Source organism: Condylostylus longicornis, unplaced genomic scaffold (assembly GCF_029603195.1).
Source record: "Condylostylus longicornis isolate FDR11 unplaced genomic scaffold, ASM2960319v2 ptg000048l, whole genome shotgun sequence".
In the NCBI taxonomy this organism is placed as follows: Eukaryota; Metazoa; Arthropoda; class Insecta; order Diptera; family Dolichopodidae; genus Condylostylus; species Condylostylus longicornis.
The window spans coordinates 962,396-989,885 of NW_026578017.1; the positions used below are offsets into that span (position 1 = coordinate 962,396).

At 29.3% G+C, this 27,490-nt stretch overlaps 1 protein-coding gene across 5 annotated transcripts in view; it reads right to left on the bottom strand.

The window, feature by feature from the left end:
* Window positions 1–27,490, bottom strand: part of LOC129611052 (class E basic helix-loop-helix protein 22) — a 75,754-nt gene that overhangs the window by 32,899 nt on the left and 15,365 nt on the right. Inside the window, exon 1 of one of the 5 annotated variants that reach the window (XM_055523976.1) lies at window positions 15,990–16,030. The exons of the other annotated variants lie outside the window; for them this stretch is intronic. The gene's annotated coding sequence lies outside the window, so the exon portion shown is untranslated. Of the gene's footprint in view, window positions 1–15,989; window positions 16,031–27,490 lie in introns of those variants that run through there. 5 annotated transcript variants of the gene reach the window in all.

Consider the following 27,490-nt stretch of genomic DNA (forward strand, 5'->3'; position numbering starts at 1 on the left):
TACATACATATTTATCATATTCACTTAATATGAACATTGTCATAAATATGGCATATTTAAGGACTAAAAGAAAATTAAGAGAAGTCGTAACAAACTGATTTATATATGCGGCTGATAAATTGGGTAATTTTTAATTTTATTTTAATGTTAAATTTGTTTTTATATAACGTTGAGAAAGCTTACTGTTTAAAAGAAATAAGTTGAAGAAAATTGAAATTTTGCTAGTTTTGATGGGAAATAATTCGAAGGAGGGGCAATTTGAAAAACAAAAACCTTCTATTAACGAAATAAATGATTTATTAAACGTTCTGTGAATATCTAAAACAACCACTGTTTGTTTTTAGATTAGATACGAATTTTTCCTATTAGGGCTCAGAAAATTGCACTTTTTATTTTTGTAATTACTGTTTGATTGCAAAATCGTTGAAATACATCTAAACTACTAAACTATTCCTAAGCGTAAATGCAAATCAGTTTTTAGACAATTGTCTGAGCCTGTAAGTTACTTAAATGTAAAGACAATTTTTTGTAAGTTTTGACATATAAATTTTGACATATCTAAGTATGTAATTAGTTTTCATAAAATAAATAAAGTATTCATACATGTATAAATATATAAAATACATCAGTGCACAAGTACTAAATTAAATAGAACTTTTAACTAGGCAATAACCGCTGCCTTTAAACAAAATCAATATTCAAATGGGAAACCTTCAATATTCAAATGAAAATTTTATAAAATATGTACTTTAGAGCTGCAGCAAAAAAAAAATCGAAATTTATTGATTATTTTCTTCTTGTCTTATATACAAATAAATTAATAAAAAATTTGATGTGGTCAGCACATAACCGACCGCAATGTGTATTGTCTAGTTAAGTGAAAGTGTTACAGAATATTATAAAAATGTCTGTTAAATACTTCTTTCCAATTTTTAGGATATTAGTAAGCTTATAGTTAACATGCCTAGAAAAATGTAAATTAGGCTCTTAGTTCGCTTTGTGTTACCCCAAATTCCCTGAAATACTCGCCAGTTAGTTTCGGTAACAACAAGAACTCAAATATCAAATTTCAAGAAATTCCATCAATTCGTTCCGTATATATGGTGAAAAATGTAAAATCGGCCCGCAAATCACTTTTCGAGACCTGATCTTTCCAAAAAAATTATACGTATTGTTTCAATACGAAGAATTTAAATATTAAATTTCAATGAAATCGGTTGATTATTTCTCTTTATATACGCAAAAATGTATATTTGGCCCGTAGTAAACATCCAGTTGGTGATGCCTGATTTCTTCCAAAAGTTAGGAATTTTTGCGGACGGTCGAACAAAGCTTATACATGAAATTTCAAGAAACTCGGTTGAATATTTTCTTCAAAATGTTCAAAAATGTAAAACAGACCCGCTAAAAAGTGCAGTTCCCGAGGTCTGATATATCCCAAAAGTTGATCAATCCGTGCCATGGTGGAAATAAACTTACATATAAAATTTCATCAAAATCAAAAAAACTTGAGATGCACGCACAGACAGGTGCGACAGGTTGCTAAAAATAGAAGTGCATTCCCACCGAAAACTCGATATGTAAAATTTGTTGCCATCACATAACCTACCTATTGTATACACAATACGGTCGGTAAAAAGAAATAAAACAAGAAATGAAGAAACGGCGATCTTTATTTCTGTGTTTTCACATCATATATTTCTTTTATAAAACCATTAAAATTTTCTTATAACTAGCTATAGCTGAATTATACTTAAATGATATATGCAAGTGTGTATAGGTAAGTTATTTTGCTGTGCACCTTTGTCTTTATTAGTATTTAATTAAATTAAATATTCAAGATCAATGTATTCGTAAATCATGTTTATAACGTATCTAAATATGTCATAAAATGCATTTTTCGCAAGTTTTTAAATACATTTAACACGTTTTACTTGAAAAACTATAAGAGATAGAGGAAAATGTTATATGGGTTAACTTTTAGATCTCATCGTGGCGCATCGAAAAAATAAAAAAGTTATAATGAAAGTTTTCGAGAAATTTCGGTAACTTTTCTTACAACAGGTTTAGCTCGAAAACGAGTATATATGAAGCCCCCCCCAACCCCAACCAATTTTTCCTAGAAATTGATTAAAGAATCATTCCTGAAATTATTTGCTACCCTATGCGAAACATCCTGTATATTCGTTCAAAGCTATGTAACGTAATACTGATCCCACAGTTAACACGCCATAAAAAAATTTCAGAGAATAATTACCAGGTTCTTGATAATGTATTGAATACGCATTTGTTCCAAAAATGAAACTAGGACCCAACTCCAATTTGCTACGATGTTTCAAACATCGTAACAAGATATGTATTTGAAAAATTACAAATAAATTCAAATACATATCCATAAAGTATAATCTATAAAGTCGAGCTAGTTTAGTTAACAAAAAGCAGAGAGACACAAAAATTATCACTAAAATGAAAATAAAAAACTACACCATCATCACTATTTACTACTACCACCACAGTGTAATTTTAAACTCCCAAGTTATTATTCTTAATTTCTCCTTTATTAATCTTTATTTTTCTGTAATCTGTGGGGAAGATCACGACGATACCTATTGGCTTCCCTGCTCAATTAAATGCTATTGGCAAGTATATGTAGTAATATACTTAAATTGGTATATCGTTTTAAGTAAAGTTTTGAAATTCTTTTTGCATGGATATGTACATGTACGACTATGTATGTCTTTTCATTTTTTTCCATCTCCTCTTAATTACATTAAAAAGTTACATTCTTATATTTTTTTTTCTCATCTGGCCTTTCTCCGTATTTTATTAGCTGCAAATTTGATTTTGTTTTCTTTTTAGCACTTTTCCAAAAATTTTTTGAAAAAAAGTGCTTATTAGTTTCACTCTGTCCGTCCGTCCGTCCGTCAATCCGTCCGTCCGCCCGTCCGTCCGTCTGTCCGTGTGTCTGTTTACAAAACTTCTACACCCTTGAAGATAAAAAGCTGTAATTGAATACGTACATAGATCTTTACTAAAAACTTATTTCCGTAAAACAAAATTTTTACCTATCTCCTCCCCTCTAGAAGTTACACCCCCCCCCCACCAAAACGCAAAAAATGGCCTTTTATAACTATTTGTTACAATGAAACCATAAGCATTTTTGAAATTTTGCAAACACAGAAAGGCAGTGGCTTGCTTCCCCTAGCTCGGTATACTATAGTTAAACTTTAGAAAAACAAAATGGCCTTTCAAATTTACCGTTATCTAAAGTCCTTTTTTTCGAAATTTTTGATTTCGTTTTACTTCTAGACCCCAGCCTGTAGAAAATTGAAATTTTAGGGGCTTTTAGACATTAACAAATAGTTCATTTCGCTAGAAGAAAATTTTTTCCCATTTCTACCCCCTCTCAAGTTATCGCCATTTGAAATTTGTAAAATTTGAATTTTCGACACTTTATATTTCCGAAACCGCAAGCTTTTTTAAATTTCTTTTTTTTTTTTTTTTCATTCATTCATTTATTGCCCCAAAAAATATTTCAAAATAATACAATAATTAAATATAAGTATATACAGAGATATAGATATATGTTATCTTTACAGCTGAAATATTCTATATTATTTTAATTTTTTTTTTTTATGAATTTAGAATAGTATGTTACAGTAAGGAAAAACGGAGTATTCAAAAAACCTTCTACAAAAAATTTTATTTAAAAACTTAAATTCTATAATTATGCTAGAGTTAGTACCTGTTTCTTAAATTATATTAATAAGCCTTAAAAATAATTAGTGAATTAAATCCCTAATTAGTAGGTTATCAGAAAAAACAATATTTTTAACGAACGAGCTATAAAATCTAAATAGTAAAAAAAATATTACAATGTCGCAAAAACCTGATCAAAGCGGATGAAATGTTTACGGCTGTTACTTAAAATTTTTCTTTTGTTCTACAATTAGATTAGAAGTTTTATAAAATTTTTTGTTTTTTTAATGTAAGTGTTAAAAATTATGAAAGACAAAGATAGGCGGACCCAAACTAACATTAGAATTATCAATAGCGAGGGATTTTAGCCCAGCCTAAAACGCACATGGATAGTTATAAATTCCCCAATTTAGTCAAACTGAATTTTGTCCATCTGCTTTTTAGCACTTTTCTAAAAATTTTTTGAAGAAAAGAGCTTATTAGTTTCACTCTGTCCGTCCGTCCGTTTGTCCGTGTGTCTGTTTACAAAACTTCTACACCCTAGAATATAGAAAGCTGAAATTTAATACGTGCGTAGATCTTTACTAAAAACTTATTTTCGTAGAACAAAATTTTTCCCTATCTCCCCCCCTCTAGAAGTTATACCCCCCCAAAACCATAAAAATTCAATTTTTCAAAAAATTCAAATTTACCGTTATCTAAAGTCCGTTTTTTCCAAATTTTTGATGTCGTTTTTCTTCTAGACCCCAGCCTGTAGAAGTTTGAATTTTAGGAATGCTTCATTTCGTTTGAAGAAAATTTTTTTCCATCTCCACCCCCTCTCAAGTTATCGCCTCTCGAAATTTGTAAAATTTGAATTTTTGACACCTTATATTTCCGAAATCGCAAGATTTTTTAAATTTCTATAAACACAAAAAGCTAACGGTAAATTCCATGACATTAAAAAATATAATTGTTTTTCTTAACTCATACAATTAACCCTTAAAATCGAGCATTATATTAACCCCACTTTATACTAATTTTTGCTTTAGTTCAAAGACTGCATAAATCGTTCATCCTAAATATATGCAATCCTAGAAAGTATCGTATATGAATGAAAATATTTTTAATAGTGTGGTAGGTACACATAGACTGTATTTAAAAGCAGAATTTTCACTTGTTGAAGGGAAAAGTGCTACGATACAAACCATTGGTTTGACCCAACTTTATTACATTTATTCCTATAACGATGTCTATTCTAATGTGTCATTTCGTGCTTTCTAAGCACAAGTTACGTTTTTCCAAACATACACAAAGAATTTTTACATATAAGGTTCGCATTAAACTCGATGCTTATTGCTGTCTTTATTGGTGCTTCTTTTGTTGACATTTATTGGCTTTATTACCGACCGCATTGCATACAATAAGGGATGTTATGTTACGCACCAAATTTCGGATTTCGAACTTTAGGTAAAAACACACTTTTCCATAGTAGGTAAGCGTAAATAAATTTTTTTGTAGTTTGTCAGACCTTTTTCTAGCCGATTTTACTTTTTTGCAGATATAAAGGGAAGTAATCAACCAATTTACTTTAAATTTGATATTTAAATTCGGGGTATTAAATCAATGAACATATTAATCTTTGCGAAGATCAGGGCTCGTAAATCGAATTGGGACCGCTGTTACATTTTTTACTATATCTACGGAACAAATTGATTTCTTGAACGGATGGAATTTCTCGAAATTTAATATTTGAGTTTTGGAGATCAAATTTCAAGCGAAATTCTTTTAAGTGTTAAATTTACACTTATCTAGGCATGTTGAATAAAAGCTTACTAACTTTCTTAAAATTGGAAGGAAGTTTTCAAAAGGCATTTTTTGTAATCTTCTGCAACACTTTCACTAAACTAGACAATACACACTGAGGTCGGTTATGTGTTGACGATATCAGATTTTTTTCAATGGTTTCACAATTCGGCCCATTTTGACATTTTAACTTGGCTCATAAAATTTATCGGAAGTTGGGATCATCATCCGGATTTAAAATTTAAAGGATGCTAGAAAAATACACATTATTAAAAGAAAATCAAATACGAATGTACTTAAAAAATTCAACTTCCGATATAAAAATAAAGAATTTGTATGTACGTACACTCTAGGAGTTTATCTATACATTGCTAAGATAGAGCTATATTGAAAGTTATTTTTAAAATAAAATAAAACTTGTAAGTAAAATTCTTATGTATAAAAAAAATTCTTTCACATAATCATAGTACATGTACAGTATTTATTAGGTAGATAATTATGTTCTCATATTTATAACATTATGCATGTATATTATCATCCATAATATACATACATGTTTTTCGTTCTTCTGGACTTGACACTTCATGGCTCATATATTGGCTTTAAAACTTTGTTTACTACTTTTTGTGCCATTAAATTTGTTAATTTTTGCGTTGGTGTTTGTAAATTCTTCATGTTTAACTTATTATGAATCAAGTTTTGAAAAAAAATTTCAAGTTTAACTTTTTGTTACTAGCATTTTATCTGTTTCGCTTGTCTCCAATTGTAGACTTTTTTGTTGATTTGGTTTATGATATATGACATACACATGTATATACTACGTTTGGATTAACATAGTCTTTAATTATTTTATTCAAACATGAATCTTTTTTACGTATGAATCAGGAAAATAAAATTAAATAAAAAGGCTAGCTTGCACAATGTATTACAATGTATTACTTCTAAATATTTTGCATGTGTTAAATGGCGAAACACGGTAATTTTTTTAATATGGATTTTGGGCGTTGAAAAACCGAAGAAATCGTTAAAATATTTATGTAAATCCATTTCCTGAACGAATTTTCTAAAACAAATTGAGACTCGAGGCACTAAACTTAGTTCATCGCAATTTAAAATGAGATCTATTGAGTATCAAATATATCTTTTTTTTTAAACAGCAAAATTAATCCAAATTGTAAAACTTTGTCCTGACAAAAAAGCGAAAACGAACCTGTCGACAAAAATTTCACAATTGGAATAAATATACATATGTGTGAGATTGATAAGCCTTAGGCAAGCACCTATAAGACAAAGCAAAGCCGCGTATTTAAAAAGTAAAAGTATTTAATTATAAATGTAAAAATATCATCGAAGCAATGTAGTACCCTTACCACAATTTAAGACAGATAAGTTGGTTACTTAAAAGAAGATATAGTTATTATTAATGTGTTAATATTAAAATATGTAGCGTTTCGGACCACTTGAAATACTACATTTTAGCAGTAGCAAAACAAAAAAAAATGCTGTTAAAGTAGAAAGCGATTAAATCAATTAAATTAAAATCTTTCTTGCGGAATTATTCCCAGCGTTTGCTGTAACTTTTGCCTCTATTTTTAATTTATTATTTGCCGTTAGAATTTGCCTCTATGCAAGATTTGTAGGACAGTGATAACGCTGAAGCAATTGTATCACATGAAATTTTTATAGGATTTTTAGAAAAATTTTTCCTACTAGTATAATTTCTAACCAGCAGTTGTTTTAGTTGAAGCAAAAATGTCAATAAAGTAAATATATTGAAAATAATGTGCTGACTTAGAAGTTGAAGTTTTTTTTTAATCAAGTAATAGCTATAAGCGAGTTATATAAAATATGTGAAAAAAAATGTCGACAGTATTTTTTTCGTTGTTTATTTCTACGACTTCTTTTTAAAATAGAACCAGAAGAACTTTATACGCATAACATTTTAATCTTTTGTATTGAATTTATTAGTTTAATATTAATTTTTAGAGAATTAGAAAACGAATGTTAAGAAGTAAAGTTGCCAACACTTTTATTAAAAAACTTTTATTAAGAACTTGCTGATTCTAGACCCGCCTGTGCAGACTTTTTCTCAATTCCTGATATAAGAGATCTTTTGAACAAAACCTAGCCTTAAATATCAAAATTAAAATATTCGCATCCATTTGTTCGAGCAATACAAAAATTGGTTCTTTGAAACAAAATGTAATTATGAACATGTAAATTCTAGTTAGGAGTGTTTATAAAATATTTATAAAACATATTTTTCCTATTGAATGAAAAATTCCTTATTGCTTTCCTTTGGCTCCGCTCGTCTGCTTACAAAATTTCTAAAGTCTTACAGAACCAACTAAACATAATAAAATTAAACATAAAAAACGCATACATAAGTAAAACTTTTTTTTATAATTAAAGTTTTTAAAACATTTAAGACTGCGCTTAAAAAGCTTCTTTATTTTTTTAAAAAGTTTCTCTTTTATCTAAATGTATTTTTTACATACATATACATACATATACAATATATGTATAACATACATACATATATGTATAATAAGATATATGTAACACTTAACATACATAAAAATAATATATACTTTAATTTTATATTAAAGTATAATATTTTATTATACTTTTATATAAAAAAGTATAATAAAATATTATTAACAATTCCATATAACCCTTAGTTTAGAGAAAGAGTTTAATCTAGTATTTTGCCAGACTTAAAGAAAAAGAAAATCTGAAAAAAAAAAAAAGAGTCAGCTTTTTTAAGTTCGTTATTTTACATAATTTTTTGTACAAAGGAAAATTAACATAAAATTCTATTTTCATATTTTTCATGATAATTGGACGTGATTTTATGCACAAAGCTTATCTCCATACATATAAAAGTAGATTTGAGCATGTTTGTGTTGAACATCAGCGTGAGTTACAACAGCAACACAGTAAAATTGGGATAAAATGACTATTTTGTGCTTTTTTAGCGTTTTAAAATGAAAATGCTTTTGAATTTTGCAAAATATTTTGAAGCTTTGATGAACTTGAAACTTTCATAACTTCTTTTAAATAAAGAAAAAATGTACATATATTTATACCCTTACGAACGTATATTTGAAGGGTATATTAAATTTGTCTTACCGTTTGTAACGCTAGAAAATAATGGTCAGAGATATAGACTCAAGTGTATGTTTCTGATCAGCGTCGAATTTTGAGTCGATTTAGTTTTGTCTGACCGTCTGTCCGTCCCAGTGATAACTCAAAAACTAATTGAGCTAAATTCACCAAATTTTCACAAATGATTTATTGTAGTAGGTGGCAGAACCATATTTAAATTGGACATGATTGGGGTACTGGTTCGTGTAGCTGCGATACAACTTCAAAATTTATTTAGCTATATCTCAGAAACTATAAAAGCTGTGGTATTGAAATTTCTCACAAAAGAATATATTAGTAGGGCCAATGTGTCTGAAAAAAAGTCATTGAAATTGCTTGGCTCCTTCTGGTAGCTGCCATATAATTTCAAAACTCATTTGGCATTATGTCAAAAGTTATTGAAACTATAATAAAGAAATCTCGTGAAAACAGATATATTATTAGGGCTCTTTACTCGTTTCACATAGAAAATATTGAAAACACAGTACTTTTGCATAAATTAATATGGTAATATGGCAACTTAAAGTCATAGTCTGTCCCATAACCAGTATAAATAGTCCTATGGCATATTTATACTCACATAGGATAACAAATTCGTACGGGTATCACAGAGTTGACAAGGTAAACTCTATTTTTTCTCGTTTTACATAAAATACATTTGAACTGTGGCACTCATAATATGTACATATGTATGCATGTGCAAATAAAGTTGAATATGTGTATTTGATGAATGCATAGTTTTAGATTGTTGAAGAGAAAACATTAAAAATAAGGTAGTATAATTATCGCACATACAAAGAAAAAATGTTTGTATGTATGTCGGTAAATAGCATGCATGCAACAATTTGATCAATTGTACAAATATGAGAGTGTAAAAATATATATATGTCTACATCGTTATTCTTATGATTTGATCACCTTCAAAAATAGCACAATATTTTTTGTTCATGTTTTGTTCAATATTTTGAAAATATGTGCAATATGCACAAAAACAATTACATATTAATAGTAAGTGCATTATTATTAAATAAATATAGAGAAAATTATCGGCTGCTAGGTCGTAGGTCCAATTTGGCAATTGATAATAAGATATTAATTCATAACCAAATCATTAAACCAATATGGCGATATGGCATTCAACTGTGTAGTTGTGCCAAGAAGACCCACATTAACAAAATTCAAACCTTCCAGAATACGGGGCATGGTATATGCGCCATGGTATATACGTAACAGTGATATCCACAGGGACAGGGAGAAATTCCATTGGTTGTGGATGAAACTAGGACTCGTTTAGAACAGCATGTAAATCTGGAAGCAGCTCGGCTGCTAGACAATGGCGTTATGACAGAAAGACTTAAACGAACAAGACCATTCGATTTAACACAAAATAGCAATTTCCTTATGGAAGGTATTTAATTCCTGCACGGAAAAACGAAGTTAGCGCGTTAGTCTGTAGGACCAGTTTTATCCGTTCAGAATTCAGGTGATTTTGTAGGGTACGAGTCACGCTCCCCCACTATCGGAGAAGAAAAAGGCAGATAGAGCCGTCCTTCTTCGTCTTTCGAGATTTTTTCACCTAGTAGAAAAAAAAATTATTATTTATCTACATTTTCTTGAATATTTGTCAATAACATAGAGTAGAGGCACTTATATCCAGTTTTAATATGTGAAAACTACATATGTTGTTTTTTTTATAAAATAACAAATTTTACGAGAAATTAAAACCATTTTGTTCTAAAGAAATTTGTATTGCATTTCTGAAATATCAAGAAAATCACTCCATTACTTTAAAAAAAAAACAGGTTCGTTTCAAGTTTTATTCGTTGTAGTATTTTAAGAAAAACATCGTACTACGATTGTGGGTTAAAAAAAACGGATTAAATATCCATTATAACTTTGAAGCTGCTGAAATTAGAGCTAAGTTGTGTCCCGAAACACTTTTTGCCAATTGATATTGACCTACATAGCAGTATACCGATGGTTGGTGTCAGACTTATCGTTTTCAAGTAAGAGTTGCTCAAACACAAAACTTTAACAAAATGAAAATTTTCCAAAAAACACAAATTATCTAAAATTAACTAAACTATTTTTTATGAATTCATAAATTCCTACGTTAACAGACATCATTATTACATTTTCTAAATGCCATCTTCCTATTTTATTAAATATTTAAAGGTCTATTTCATATAGTAAGTTACGAAAGCACGCATACCAGTATATGTATTTATGCACCTCATCCTTTATAAAAGATTATGTGCTTGTTTAATTTAGTTTGAATCATTTGTGGCACGGGTTGATTTTTTTTAATACAAAAATTCAACCTATATTTTTTATATTTTACATACATGCATATTCATATTTATATGTATATACGTACGAAACTTACGTACATATATAAACGGAATGAGTTTTTAACTGCAATATTTAACGTGCACCAGTGATTCAACATGTTTAATCTTTATAACAGAATAATTTTGAAATGCAGCACAAAGTTTATTGTTTATGAGAAATTCGTTTATCTGTTACTCTTGTGCACATTGTGACGTATCATAAATATATGTATGTATACGTATGTACAAATAAATAATTATGTCTAATTACTCAAATTGTGTTCCCTTTCTTTCAAAATGATCTACACTTTCCGGATAACATACTTATTTAGCCTTGAAAAATCGGACTTGCAAATCAAAATTCAGATTGCTTCTGTTGACAAAATACGTTAGATGCAGAGATTTTAAAAACCGGGTCAAATTTTTACACTAAGGCAAATCCTAAAAAAGGTAGATGAGATCAAGTTAGAGGCCTTTGAGCGAAAAATCATTAGAAAAATATTTGGACCTAAAAAGATACCTGATGGTACTTACACCATTCGTACTAATTAAGAATGTGAAATGTTATATAATGGTACAAGCCTAATATCGCAGGATAAACTTCAACGCCTTAGATGGCAGGTGCTTGCTGTCAGAGCAGATAATGGAAGGCCAATGTGTACAGTTTTAAATACCTACCCGCAGGGCGGCAAACGACAAGTTGGAAGACCGTGGGCAAGGTGACTGGTATTTGGGGCAAGGTATTTGGGGCTTGACAAATGGATAAGACGTGCCGAAGATCGAGTTGTATGGAGGAAAATTTTAGAGATAGCCAAGACTCCCGAAGAGTACAGCTCTTGCCATGGTGTTGTAGTAACTTTTTCGAACGGATATGTCATTTCTCTAATATGACGACGTTTTACATTTTGTATTAAATTATCGATTTAACTTGTGACCTTTAACAAAAAAGTGTGTGAATGGTGACTAAAGTTGTTCTGCAAATGTATTTACGAATTTGAAAAGCTTCCCTGCTTTTACATTTTCAAAACAATGTATACACAGGGTGTTTTGCATATACAGCGTGAAAACATGTATCTGCAACCACTCCCCCTCCACCAATACAATTTTTGGTTAGAAATTGATCAAGGAATCATCGATGAAATTACTTGCCACCTTATGAGAAACACCCTATACATATATATATATATATATATATATATATTTGTATAATAGTAATAGCTTAACAGTTCCCATAAATTTTTATTCATCCAAATAAAAAAATTATTTTAGATGTTTATGTATTTGCAATATTGCAATAAATTTGTTTTTTATCTGCTTTGTTATATAACTTGAAAATAAATTTTGTTTTATTATTTTTAATTTTTTTTCGACATCCGTTTCGGACATAACTACTAATATCATTTTTCATACAATATACAATATAAGTATGAGCACACATATATACGAACAAATGAATATTTATAATACACATTCAACAAAAACAAGTGGAAAAAGTATATACACTTACATAAATTCAAAATAATTTCCGGTCGAAATAAATATGTTTGTACATACCAGTGTACAAAGCCTATTTGCACTTCCATATACATACATAGATACTTGAAAAAAAAAATGTGAAAATAAAATAATTATAACCAGTTAACGTTTTGAGAGAAATATATATATATAGATCGCATTCTGCACATATGTATTTATTTAGATTTCGATATTTGGACGGAGATTCTCTTTAAATCAAGTTACTATTCATAGTAAAAAAAAAACTAATTACATAGCCTTCAGCTACTACAAAATTTTACTCAGAATCCTACTGAAATCTGCTAGATCAGCGTTTCTCAAAATCCATGACAACGGTAACCACAAAATTAACGGGCAATGATTTCGTGTCCCTCGCTTGTTTAATTTTTAAATTTTTGCATTAATATTTAGAAAAATAGTTTTTATACATACAATTGAAAATAAAAAGTTATGCAAGTACTATACACAATCAGATTATTAATTGCATCATTTTATTAGAACACATAGTATACTAATAATACCTTTACATTTTACATTTAGAATTTAAGTTTTAATAGCTTTTATGTTGTTCATACTGCTTACTCTCCCGTCTATCGAATTAGTCAAAATAAATTATTTAATTCCTTTTGTTGAGAAAACCAAAAAGAAAATGTAAAAATAAAAATCTTGCATTTAATTTCTTATCTTAAATTTGTACATTTTAACAAAGGTGTTTTAGTTTATTTTAAGTTTTTAAAATATGCTACAACTTTTCTATTTATGGGCATGTTTAAATATTCGCTTTATATTAAAATGCTAAAGTTAGTTTGAAAATAGATTTTTGAAAACAATAGATATGTATACGTAGTTAATTTTCCAGCTCAGAATTCAACTCAGAAGAGCTCAGAAGTAAGACTGAGTCCGTTTCGCCATCGGGGGAGATTGGCAGAAGCACCAAAACTGCCAGTGCAACAAGACACGGGAAAAAATTTGTTCCTTCAATCAAGGGCAAAGCTGAGGTTAAAAGGAACCACTTTAATAGGAAAAGGGCCTGATCCGATGTCGGTATTCTTCCAAGCTCTTCCAAGAAAGCGAAAGTCACAGCTTTACAGAAGGAAGTTAGGCAGGTTGCTATAGTGGATGACGTCCCAGAAGGTTACCTGGACATCGAAAAATGGCAGCGGTTGAAAGGAAGGATGCAGGATGAGCTACTGGAGCAGTGAAATTATCTCAGAAGTCGCTGGATGGGATAGGGACTACAAAATGATTGCGCACTCAAACATGCAATCGAAAAGGTTTTAGGAGAACTTGTTCCAGAAGCTTGATGGAAGGAGCTTGGGAAGAAGCCATATTAGGAACAATTCCAAGGGCTGATGTTATTACGTATCAGAGGCTCTTTTAAATTATTTTAGTGACGAGGATGCGGCTGTGGTGAAATGGAGAGGGAGGAAAAGGGTTGTCCTCATCTTTTGATTTCAATTTATTTGCCCTACGACAGTAAGGAATTGCCCCGCCCGACAAATTTAAGGAGGCTATTAAGGCGTTGAGATACGTTACGCTGGTGGGGTGTGATGTGAATACGCACCACACTCTTTGAAGTAGCGGATATAAATCAGCGAAGTGACCTTTGAATTTCTGTATGTAGTAGGGGTTGCGACCCAAGTTTTGTTATTAGAAATAGGAGTGAGTTGCTAAACCTTAATTTAGCTACTAACCCTGGGAATGGTATTGGAGTAGTCTTCCCTCTCGGACCACCGCTGGATACGTTTTACGAAAAATTTAAAGTAGGATGTGGAGACATCTCTGGGGCGGCTGATAGGCACTGGGGAGCTAGCTCTCGGTTGGCCTTTTGGTTTTAAGGGGTTGAAGTTAAACCTATTTTGACGTATCCAGAAGAAGCTGGAGAGGGTGCAGCGAATGCAAGTATCGAGATGATTGGTGAATTGCGTACTGCAGTTACTTTGGGTTAAGTCTGTGGTTTACTCACTAGTCTGCTTGCAGGGTTAATGAATGGGTCAGTGCGTCTGCCGCTGAAATTGTTCTTTAGAACAATAGATAAGGAGATTGAAGGGAGCGAAATCTTGTGGGCGGAACCTCACATGTGTAGGGTTGCCAGACCGACGTGGCCTAATAGGGACGAGAAGAGGACGAAGGCGATGTTGAGATATATGTAGTAGGAGTGATCTCAACATACTAGTGGTGGATGTCACGATATTGCGGATCGTATCCTGGGAACGTTATTTTATGATGGCTTGGAGAACTAGTCTGAGTCTCACTCTTGAGTTTCGACAAGGGGGTTGATTGGTTCCGGTAGATTTACGTGGTCGTTGTGGGATGTAATCCAGTACGTTATTTTCGGTTTTTTACATTTTTCACTATTTTTCATTAATATCTGATCTTGTTTTTGGTGTGTGTCAATTTGAACCTTTACTGCGAGCATACTTCATGATTTTGGAAGAGAAGAAAATAGTTTTTCTCTGAAAATTAGAAGCCAACAAATGAACCTTTACCTCGCCAAATTTAAATTTTTGATCATATTTAAGATAATCAATAGATTTCCATCATTAATATTTTTACAAAAGATTTTCAAGAAAATAAGGGAAAAGAGAATAATAAAAAATTTTTCAAGTTTTTAAAAACTGAACGTTTATTATTAGCCGATTTCACGTTTTTAATCGAAGATAATTAACGAAATTTAAAAATATTTAAAAATATTTTAACGAAATTTTAAAATTATTGTTTTTTAAAGAACAAATCTACATATATGAAGATACAATAACTCGAAGGTTGCAATAGTTTCGAAATAAGTTCATGAAATTTGAAATAAGTCCTTAAAATATATTTTTTTTTTCAGGAAAAATTACGGCAATTATAGATTTATTAGAATTTGGGAGTATAAATCCAGAAAATAGATAATGCGGTCGATTATGTGTTGATCACAATAACTATTCTTTATATATATAACTCCATCTAATTATTTTATGATCCGAAATGTTTAACTTGCACATATAATCGTATATATGAACAAGCACATTGATATTGAATACATAAAAATGCAATATTTGAATATGTATAAATTGAATTCTTAGTAAAAGTTATTTCTTATTGTCTGCAGATAATAGAAAATTGGCTGGAGAGGGAAAAAGATAAAAAGTTTCAATACTATTCATTATATAAGTACATATACATTATTATTATGTATATACACACATACATGATTTTTAAAATATAAATGCTTGTATAAGTATGTATGAAGATGTATATAAATAAATGCTTATTTTAATAATCATGTTCATATGCACATTTGAATATTTTCAATTTTATACATAGATACGATATAAAATTAAATAGCATATGTTATGATATATTAATTGCATCTGTACGAGAATTGAACATTAGAATAGTAAACCACAAACCACTTTGCACATTATGATGTTTTATAAAATTTATGATTCAAATGAATTAAATGGAATTTGAGTTTCATTCTTATTTTCTTCCTTTTCTATATTTAACTATTTTATTTTTTTTTTTTACCTGATGATCTTCTTCAACAATCTATGACCACCTTGGTGCACACTTAGTAAGCTGAATAACATTTTTTAATCAACAAAGTTGAGGTCGTTTAAGAATTCATTTACGCTTGTTTCTCACAAAACAAACTTTGAGTGACAAACGTTGCTAAGATCAAGGGCTCCTACTACCATTATCTGCAACCGAATAAATTTGATTTTATAACAGTTATTTACATGTTTTAATCCATCATGTATTATCAATGAAGCAATTATTTTAAGATAACCTGTTATACAATATTAATTCTAACTATAAAAACCAAAATAATTTATTTATTTATATATTTATTCTTATTGAATAATATGAAAATAATTAAGTATATGAATTTTAATTTATTATTCAGATTATTAATAATGAACTTAACTATAAAATCTACTAAAATTTTACTAAAATAAAGTTTTTACTAAAATAATCTACTTTTTTGTAAATTGTAATTCTCGTAGTTCATGTATGATTTTCTTTTATAAATCTTTTGCAATTTCCAGTATAACTTAAAATTCTGCTAATTATTAAAAAAAAATAAAAAAAAAAATTTATAAAAAATGTATTATAAACAGACTCTGTACGAGCTTAATGCTCTTTTTGAGTACAATATTTCAAATAAATAAAAAAAAAATGACATTTTAAGCTACTTTGTACAATAAAACAAATAGATAACGGAGAATATGTAGTATTCGCTTTATCTACGTATGCATTTAGTACGATTCTTCCTTTTTTGTGCCATTTAATCCGACCTTTATCAAATCCTAATTATTTATAAAAATAAAAAAGGAACAATTCATTTGTAATTTATAAAACTACAAAATCTGAATTTTTATTTACTGTATATATACAGTCAGTCAAAAAAGTTTTCATACACTAAATATTTGTGTATAGTTTTAGCTCTCAATCTTAAACCATTAAAGATATCCATTTAAAATTTTGTACTTCGTTTATTATACTTAACTACTATTCAAATTTTGTAATAACAACAAATATTTCAATGTCAAACATAACAAAATTAAAGAAAAACAAAAAAATAACAAAAAATAACATCAAAAAAGTATTGATACAGGTAGTCAAATTGCAGTAAAAAGTTGGTAAAAAATTTTTGTTAATATTTTGTTGGGTTTCCTTTTGGAGCTATTACAGCATACAAACGATTAGTCATGCTGCCAACCAATTTTGAAGTTTGTTGTGCAGTAATATTTCCCCATTCTTTTAAAAGGACTCCTTTAAGTGATGCTGCTGACGTTTCGTGCTTTCTAATGCGGCGTTCCAATAAATCCCACAAATGCTCAATGGGATTTAAGTCTGGTGATTGTGGAGGTGAGTTTAATTGCCTGGGCACATTGAAAATCAGCCATTCTTTAACTATTTTTGCGCAGTGTTTCGGGTCATTATCGTGCTGGAAGATAAATGACCGCGCATTAAGGCCCAATTTTTCGGCACTCGGCTTCAAATTATTTTTTAAAATATCTAAGTACCCATTTTTGTCCTTAACGTGGTCAATAAAACTAGGTTGCACACTCCAGAAGCACTTATATAGCCCCATAACATCGCATTACCGTCCCCGTGTTTTACTGTTGGCAAAATATTTTCCTTGTTGAAGGCAGTATTTGGCTTTCTCCATACTTTTGAATGGCCATAACTACCAACATTGTTGAATTTACTTTTATCACTAAAAATAACGTTGTTCCAAAACTCATGAGGTTTATTTAAATGCTCTTTAGCGAACTTTAAACGTTTAATTTTATTAGTACTTGAAGTAAAAGGTTTTTGCCTAGGTGAACGGCCATTGAAACCAGCTTTGCGCAAAATATTGCGAACCGTTTGAGGATCGCAATTTTTTCCGGTTGAGTCCTCCATTTGTTGCTTTATGGAAAGTGCCGAAACTTTTGGTTTTTTCTTCACTACATTGACAATAGCTCGCTGTTCCTTCGCACTAAATATTTCTGGCCGCCCACTTCGTGGCTTTTTTGCTGTTGTTCCACTCTCTTTATATTTTTTTATTACATATTGTACCGTGGCATGACTCATCCCTACACTAGCTCCGATTTCCTGCAGAGATTTGTTCTCCAAATGTAACTTTACCATTAAGTTACGCATGTCTGACGTAATTTCTTTACCTCTGCCCATATTACTCTATCAATGTAATTTTGTTCTAATTCTAATCTTCTTTTAATTACACTAGTATTACAGTAAAACGTTTAATTTATAAATATTTATCAGAAAAAAAAGTCTGGAACAGCTCCTAATCGTTTGAATTACTGACATATAATGACTGTATGAAAACTTTTTTGATCAAAAATAACGTAATAAATTTTGTTTAAAGCGGGGAATTCGCTATTTCGTACAAAGATTTTTTCAAATCAAAAAAAAAATTTTTCTGCACATCCAAAACAAACTTTTACTTCGATTTATTTCCAAGAACTTAATAAAAAAGTGCATCTTTGGAAGCTTTAAAGTGAAATATTCAGGGTGTATGAAAACTTTTTTGACCGACTGTATATTATACAATGGCTACCACTCGTATTTGTACAGCAATCACATTTGAATTCTATTTAACAGCAAATGTGAAATATATTTTGTAAATATTTTAATAAAGTTTTATTATTTAATAATAGGAGCAAACAAAAATAAAAATTAAATTACATTTAACAAACAAAATTGCTAAAAAAAAAATTTTTAAAAATTCATTGAACAAATTTAAGTCACAGTCGTATTCGTACAGCATTACATTAAATATATTATTAAGAACACAAACTTAATCTAATCCTAAGTCTGGTACTAAGTTGCATAGTTCTCTGTTCTTTGTTCCCTTGTTCCGAATGACATTTTTTAATCGGTTTGGCATTGATTCAACAAGTTTTTTTGTGATGTCAGGCAAAATTTGAGCCTGTTCTTCCTCTAATTTGGTTTTTAACATGTTTACGCTCATTATTTGATGTTTTCGCACTCGGTTGTCTAATTCTTGCCATAACATTTCAATCAAATCAATATCCGGAGAATGGAGACGTGTCTGTAAAACTTTCGGAAAATTATAAAGTAACCGTGATCGGGTTTTATAAGCAGTGTACTTGGGATCATTATCTAAAGGAGTATAAAATTTGAAACCTTCTTCAATTCCCGAGCGCTCAGCACTTTCTTTTAAATTTATCTTTATATTTATCTTGGATAATAATAACCTTCTTTTGCAGCCAAATTTCCTATTCCAGGTGTTGAAAACACCTTCACAACATCACTGAACCTCCATCATGTTTTACTGTTGGTTATAAAGTTACAGGCAAAAGCTCTGAATAAGGTTTTCTCCAAATAATTTGTCTGGCATCAGAACCAAAAACATTAAATTTACTTTCGTTGGTAAAAATTACGTGCTTTTAAAACTCAAAATCTTGTTTTTTTTGTGTTATCATTCTGTTTTTCTTATTATGAAAAGGTTTTTTCTGGTACCTCTACCATTGCAACCAATATTTTTAAGAGTCCATCGAACTGTTTCTGGTCTTACATTTTGAAAGCTGAGTCTTTACTATTCCTACTAGCTTAGGAGCACTTGGTTTTTGGTTATTTTTAATTTCTCAGAGAATAATGCGTTTATCACGGTTACTCAATAGCTTTCTATTTAAATTTCGTGGCGTATTCTGTATTCTATTTTCATCAGTATATAATGTTTTGTAATATACAGAATTGTAGAACGACTCCCTTCCACTAAAGAACTTATCTCTAAAAGCGATTTGGCATTTTCATAATAGGCTACGATCAATTTCCGTAGCTCTGTTGAAGTTTCTTTCGATTTCCTGCCCATACTTTAAGTAAAAGTAATATTTCGTTAAATCGTAATAAAAATTATGTATTCAAACACTTTTAATTATTGATCGAAACTAAGAAAAATTATTAACAATTATCAAAACAAACATTGCATAATTTTATTTATTTATATTCCATAATTTCACTTATTCCGAAAGATTTTTGTGCCTTTATAAAACTATACAAATATGATTGTGAGCATTTACTTGTTTTTGTTTTTCTTAAATAGTTCCAAAAACAAATATTTTTTTTTCTTTGTCCTGATGTAATTTTAATGATAAATAATCAATTTTTTAAAAAAACTAAAATTAAGAAAAATTTGTACGAATTCATTTGCAAAAAAATTCCAAATTGTACATTTTGCTTCGTTGTACAAGTGGGAGCCACTGTATGCCTGTAATTTATAAAACTACAAAAAAAATCTGATGTGGAATAACCGACCGGAATGTATATTATTTAAATTAGTAAAAGTATTGCATAAGATGTTGAAAATGCAATTTAAACACTTCTTTACAATTTTAATGACACTAATAAGCTTTTAGTTAATGGTTCTTCGGATTGCATTCGTAAGTATAATTCGTTTCTCAGTAACTTCTGGTATCAACTATAACTCATACATTAAATTTCCAAAAATTTCATCAGTTCGTTCCGTAGATATGATAAAAGATGTAAAATCAGTTTCGAGCCCTGATCTTTCCAAAAAATTTATATGTTCATTGTTTTAATACGAAGAATTTAAATATTAAATTTCAATGAAATCGGTTAGTTATTTCTCTTTATATACGCAAAAATGTATACTTGGCCCGTAGTAAACGCCCATTTGCTGACACCTGATTTCTTCGAAAAGTTAGGAGGTTTCCGCGTACGGTCAAAAAAGGCTTATATATGAAATTTCAAGTAAATTTGTTGAATATTTTCTTCAAAATGATCAAAAACGTATCTTATTGTATACACAATGCGGCCGTAATTAATGAATAAGATTTTTAAATGGCTACATGTTTAAGTATGGTGTAACAGGTAAAATTATTTACACTCTAAAAATTAGGTACAACTATTGACATCCAGATTGCTGTAGTACTTTAAGTGTACTTTTAATTATTAATTAGAAAAATTAATTACGGGTTTTAATTATTAGATATTTTCCGTTATAACTCATACATTAAATTTCCAAAAATTTCATAATTTTGACATTTGCCATTACGTCAAAGTGCGTACCTTAACCACCCCAACTGCTATGTCTACGACTACTATAATAGAACTCAAACATGTTAATATCTCTATCATGCAAGATTTGCATGCGATACAGCTACCAAAATAAAAGTGAACGTTTCAAATGATTTTTATACTTGTTTTTATCATTTTTAAATTACTTGTCACATTTCGTTCGTAACATTTTTCCTTACAAAATTAGATAAATAATAAAATATCACATTACTCAAAGAAATCTTATAAAAGCAGTGTACTAAACAATATGTTTATTTTTAGCTTTTGAAAAATATTTTTATTCTATATACGCACATAATGACTCTCATCAACTTTCAAATATACTTTTATCTAATTAATATAAAGAATAATTGAGAGTAATATTTCCAACATTCATCCAGATAAATACTTTTAATTTCCAGTTTATTAAGACAAATGCTTTAGTGATAAGATAATAATAAATTTCTCATCGAAAATTTATTAATATTGTATTTCTCAACTATGCAGTCCAAGATTTCATACTAACAGAACTAGTTTAAATATGTTTGTTCATATTTGTTACACAAAAAGTGTATTATGATGATCCACCCAAAACATTACTTTAGACAATTGCTAATAAAATTCGTAAAAAAATTTTTCATATTTTATTTACTTAAAGAACGAAAGTTTGCTGTCTTATCTTTACCGGAAGTACATAGAAAAACAAGCATGTGTAAAATTTTCATCGTGATACATAATTTTTAATTAAATTTATTTATGAATTACATGCATAATTGTGTTTACTGTACTTATTTATAGCAAAAAGATGTATATAAGTGGTATGTATTTATTATCCTGTGCTTTGAAGATAATTTGTACACCACAAAATGAATTACAGATCTTTCGTTATTTTTTCATTTTTTTGTTTTTGTTTTAATTTTAAGCTATCCCTATTATTTTAATTTCAATAATACTGAGGACGTAAATATATATATATCATATTGGAGAAGGAAATGAATAAAAATATATACATCTAAGTATGTGTGTGTTTATGTTAAATTTAAGGCAGCTTACACGAACCCTGATCATAAAATTCAAAATAGAAAATTATTGTGAAAATGACTACATATAAATATGTATACCTGTATATGCAGACGCAACTTATTTAAAGTTAAATAAAAAACTGGGAAACTTAAAACCATTTTTTTCGGTTCTGTTGAAATTTTTGTTCCATGGATATCCACAAAATGTTTACATCCCTAATATTAAATTGAACGAAAAAAATCTGATGTGATCAGCACATAATCGACAGCCATGTGTATTGTCTAGCTTAGCAAAAGGCGTTAAAGAAAATTATTAAAATGCTATTTAGTTACGAAACCTAGAAAAATGTAAATTTGGGTCTTAGTGGAGTTTCCTTTAGAGCCATATAAATTCCCTGAAAATTTCCCCAGATTACTTTCGGTAGCAAACACAACTCGAAGTAAAAGTCCTGACGGCAAAAGCTACATAATTTCTCATATTATTAAACGAAACTAATACATATATAAAATTTCAAGAAAATCTGTCTAATACTTTCTTAAAAATGATCAAAAACGCAAAACTGACCCTTAAAAAGATCTACTACACATCTCAAAAGTTGGTCAATCCATGCTAGAGCCAAAATAGATTGACATATAAAATATCATCAAAATTTGTTCAGCTGAACTTGAGATACACGCGTGCGCACACAAACAATAATACCGGCGGATAGATATCTCTCTAAAAAAAGTTAATTTACGCTTTCATACCATGGAGAAGTACGTTTCCACCGAAAATTCAATATGCTAAATTTGTTGCCATCACATGACCTGCCTTGTTGTACGCAATGCGGTCGGTAAAAAAAAAGTTAAAAAAGTACTGTACTATCACATAAAATTTCCCCCTTATTAAAATAAAATACAAACAAAAAAAATTGTTTAGGCTTTTAAATTGTCTCAAAAACAAAATAAAGGAAAACTCCAAAAAAAACTGTAAAATACCATTTTTTATTCAAGTATCTACATACATATGTACATATGTAAGTATAATACTAAGCACAATTCATGCAGCCATACATACGTGGCTGAAAAATCATACCTGAATGTACACACGATATCTATGCACATATGTATGTTGTATAATGTATGTATGTATGTAAAATTTTCAAAACAAAAAACTGCGTAGTAGATCTTTTTATAAACACAGAAACCGTCACTGAACCCATCAAATTTCAAGTCTTTGTTATTATTATTTTAATCCGCTTGAACAACAACAAAAAATTAAGGAAAATGCGAAATATGGTCGATATAGAACATGAATACATGCATATATACATGGATAAATAAATAAACGGAAATGCATGGGTGTGTGTGGAACTTTTAATTGTACAGTTTGAATTTTGGTTAAAAACTTTCCTTGAAACTATCAAATTTTCTTGAAGCAATTATAATTTTTTTGAGGAAGAGATAATTTTCAATATATTGCATGTACACATGTATATAGTTATTATGTTAAGATTCCTTAGAGTTAGACATTAAACAAATGTGTAACACCGTGTAATAAACCTTAAAAACTGCACGAAAAATTACTGCAATACCACAGACGAGAAATATGTACCTAAATATGTACATATTCGGCCTGTCTGGTATAAGAAAGTTTTTGCATGCAAAGCGTCTGGGATAATACTTTTTGAACAAAAATGAAAGAAAATGATGACACTCTCATTTTTTCAATGTTTAAAGTTTTTTCAAGTTTTGTAAAGAAAAATTTAGAGTTTTAAAAACTTTTAAAATCTTGCAACTGTCGAAGCATATGTTTTTTTTGATTATGGTCTTGTTTTTTATGATTATGGTTTTTGATTATCAAAAGGTTTTATATTTGAAAAAAAAAATTTTCTTCAACAATAACTTTTTTGAAGTTCTAATTGTAGCGTCCTTTATTTTTAGTATTTAAAATTTTTGTGTAGTCTGGTGTAGGAAAAAATAAAATAATGCTCTTTAACTTTTCACCAACGTTTCGATTTAATTTTAAATCTTCATCAAGGATTAAGTTATTGAACAATTTTAATTTGATTTTAACATAATTTAGTAACTCAATAGCTCTAATAAATGAACTTACTAAATTTTTTTTAATAACTGACGATTTTAAAACCGTCAAAATAAAAAAAATTACCCGTTTATAAAAATAAAATAAAATCACCCAGTATTTTTGAAACATAGCCAACCATACCATTATAGAAAATATTGAAAAGTAAGTCGTTTTTAAAAACTAAATGCGACGCAACTTAATAAATCTAAAATAATGCAATAAGATATAAAGGAAAAAAAAGAAAAATAACAGACTAAAAAAAAGAAAAAGTAAGCTGAATCTCTAAAGCCCCTATTAAAAATTCTCACACAATCATCGCACATACACAAAGAGAAAGCACGAAAATACTTCGATCCAAAAAAAAAGTAAATAACACTAAGCCAGCACACAAAAATAAATTTTACAACAGGAGAACTAAATAAAAGGTAGAATCAGTGAAGAAATGGTTTTCTTTAGCAATACTATATAATGGTGTTGTTATTGAAAAAAAATTCAGCAGATGTTCGAAATTAAATCAACCAGGCATTTTTCATACCTTGTATATAAAAATTAATCAAAAAATAGAAAATGTACAAAATAAAAAAATAAAATTAAACGAGCGAAAAATAAAAAGAAAAAAAATAATTACTGTAAGGGATCGTGTACATTTGCACATATGTACGTACATACACATTATATTATTTTTCCTATATGTTTTTTCTTTACATTTAGATCGTGTTGGTGAATTGCGCCCTTGCTTTCGTACAGTTTTCATTAAACAAAAAAACATACATGCACATGTTAAGTTCATTCTTTCATGAATACATTTTATATATATATACACAGTTACATATGTATGTACACCTAAATAACTTTTTTATTATGTTTATTGAACATGGATGCACATATGACAGCCAACAGAGCCGACAATTTTATAACTAACACCTGAAAATAACTTTCAAAATCTACAAAGAAAAACTAAAATACTAAAATAACACCAAAGCCATAACAGGATACTTTGTATGTACAATGTACATGATTATGTACATACATATGTATTCATAAATATGTTTGCATATATGTATTGTATCTATATATATATATATGTACAAATGTATAAATATGTATTTGCAAACGTTGTATGTATGTATATGCACATTATAATTTTTAAGGTTATCTTTTATATTATAAAAGAAAATTTTATATATTTGAAATTATGTTTACCCTACAAAAAACAGCAAAAAAAAGGGGGATATCCAAAAGAGTTTTTTTTTTATTTATTTGAAAAGTATATGTGTACCTACACACTTACATTTAACATTGTACCTTAACCCACTAATACACAATAATTTAAGTGGCAGAAAAAACTGGTAGAAGAATATTTCAAAATTATAGCAGAACAAGGTTTAATTTGGGAACATTGCAAAGAAAAGAAAAATTAAATATTATCGTGTACTTAAAATAAAAATAGGGAAGTTGATTTTTTGGTAAAGTATTGATTCTGCAAACCTTTTTTCGGCAAACGGAACGAAACCGTTAAAAGTATAAGATTTAACTTCTTGTTGAAAAAAAAATTAGCGAAAATTCAAAAAAATTAATGCCCAATATATAAAATTAAAAAAATTTAATCCTTTCCATTAGCTTCAACTTTTGTTATATTGATTATGTATTTCATTTCAAAAGCTCTTTTATAGCCAATATCACAGTATGATTCCTCTTCAAGTAAAGTAAAAGATCTTTCAATTAGAGTGTCTGACTTTCTTATTTAAATAGAATTGGCATGTGAAAGAGGTGGTCGGGAATAATTGCCATAAGCTCAGTGGCAACTATTATCATCTTCGGAATTTTAAAAAACGGAAAATGAAACATTTAACTGAACATTGTTACAACAGAGCCAAAAAATATATCAACCAACGGGTCGTGGATTTGCCCACCAATCAGTTTTGTACGAAAATTTCTCAAAAAATTTCCAGAATCAAATTCATTGTTTAAGGCAGGCATGTCAAACACGCGGACCGCGGACAGCATGGGGCTCTTAATTCTGCGGGCTGTTTACGATTTTTGAAAACTGTGAAATTTAATCCTTATAATTTTATTACAAGAATTGATTTAGAACAGTAAGAAAGTGTTGAAAAATGAGGAATGTTCAAAATGAATTTAACCCATTTGCTTTTCCATTTTCTGTTGATATTGAAACATTTGACGCAAATTTACAATTGAAATCGAAATTTAGACAAGTGAATATTACTAAATTTTATAATTATTTACCTATAAATCAATTAAGCGCATTTTAGCTATGTTCGGAAACACATATTTGTGTGAACAATTGTTTTCCAAATTAAAAATTCAGATCAAGATCAAGATTAACAGATCAACATGTTCAATCAATATTAAGAATATTAAAAATTACTTCAAAAAAGTGATTTTATATTTTTCTGTATGACTGTATTATTTGTATGTTTATAACCGTACGAACGTATTTTCGAAGGGTATACTAAATTTGCAATACCGTTTGTAACGCTAAAAAATAATGGTCTAAGTCCTAACATATAGACTCAAATATCTTAGAATTTATTTGATATTAAATATCTTAGAAACTATAAAAGTTGTGGCATTGAAATTTTGTACAAGTAAAAACATTAGTAGGGCCAATTGGCTCCTTCTGGTAGCTGCCATACAACTTCAAAAGTTATTTGGCTATATCTCAGAAACTATAAAGCATGTTATACCAAAATCTCATATTAGCGAATATATTAGTAGGGCTAATGTGTTTGATAAAAATCGTTGAAATTTCTTTGCTCCTTCTGATAGCTGCTATACAACTTAAAAAATTATTTGGCTATATCTGAGAAATTATTGGAATTATAATATAGAAACCTTGTGAAAACAAGTGCATTATTAGGGCTGTTATGTGTGATAAAAATTGTTGAAATTGCTTGAATGCTTGTGGTAGCTGCTGTACATAATTACGGAAGATATTAAGATTAAAGAACAGAGGAAGTTCATGAAAGCATGCAGATATACAAATCAAACAAGGACTGCATACTGAACACGGACGAAGGTAACGCGGCTACTTGGCTCTTCAAATTAATTATTTGTGACTTTCAAAATATTTCTTGAGTAGTCATTTTCAGAATATTTCTTGAGTACTAACCTTATTTTATACTATAAGGGCTCAGAGCCCACTTTAATGCTAAAAATTGGCATAAATTTATAGACATGACTCTTGCCTTTCAATATAATTGACATTGTCACGAACTGGAAAGTTTCACAGACTCGCTAAGCGATCCTCTATGTCAGTAAAATATGCTATAAATGATGAACGAGCGGAACCACATGCAACGCCACCAGGGAACTGTGGCCAAAGCTGGATCTGCGTCACACCAGTTATCTGATGTCTCTCCGCCCGA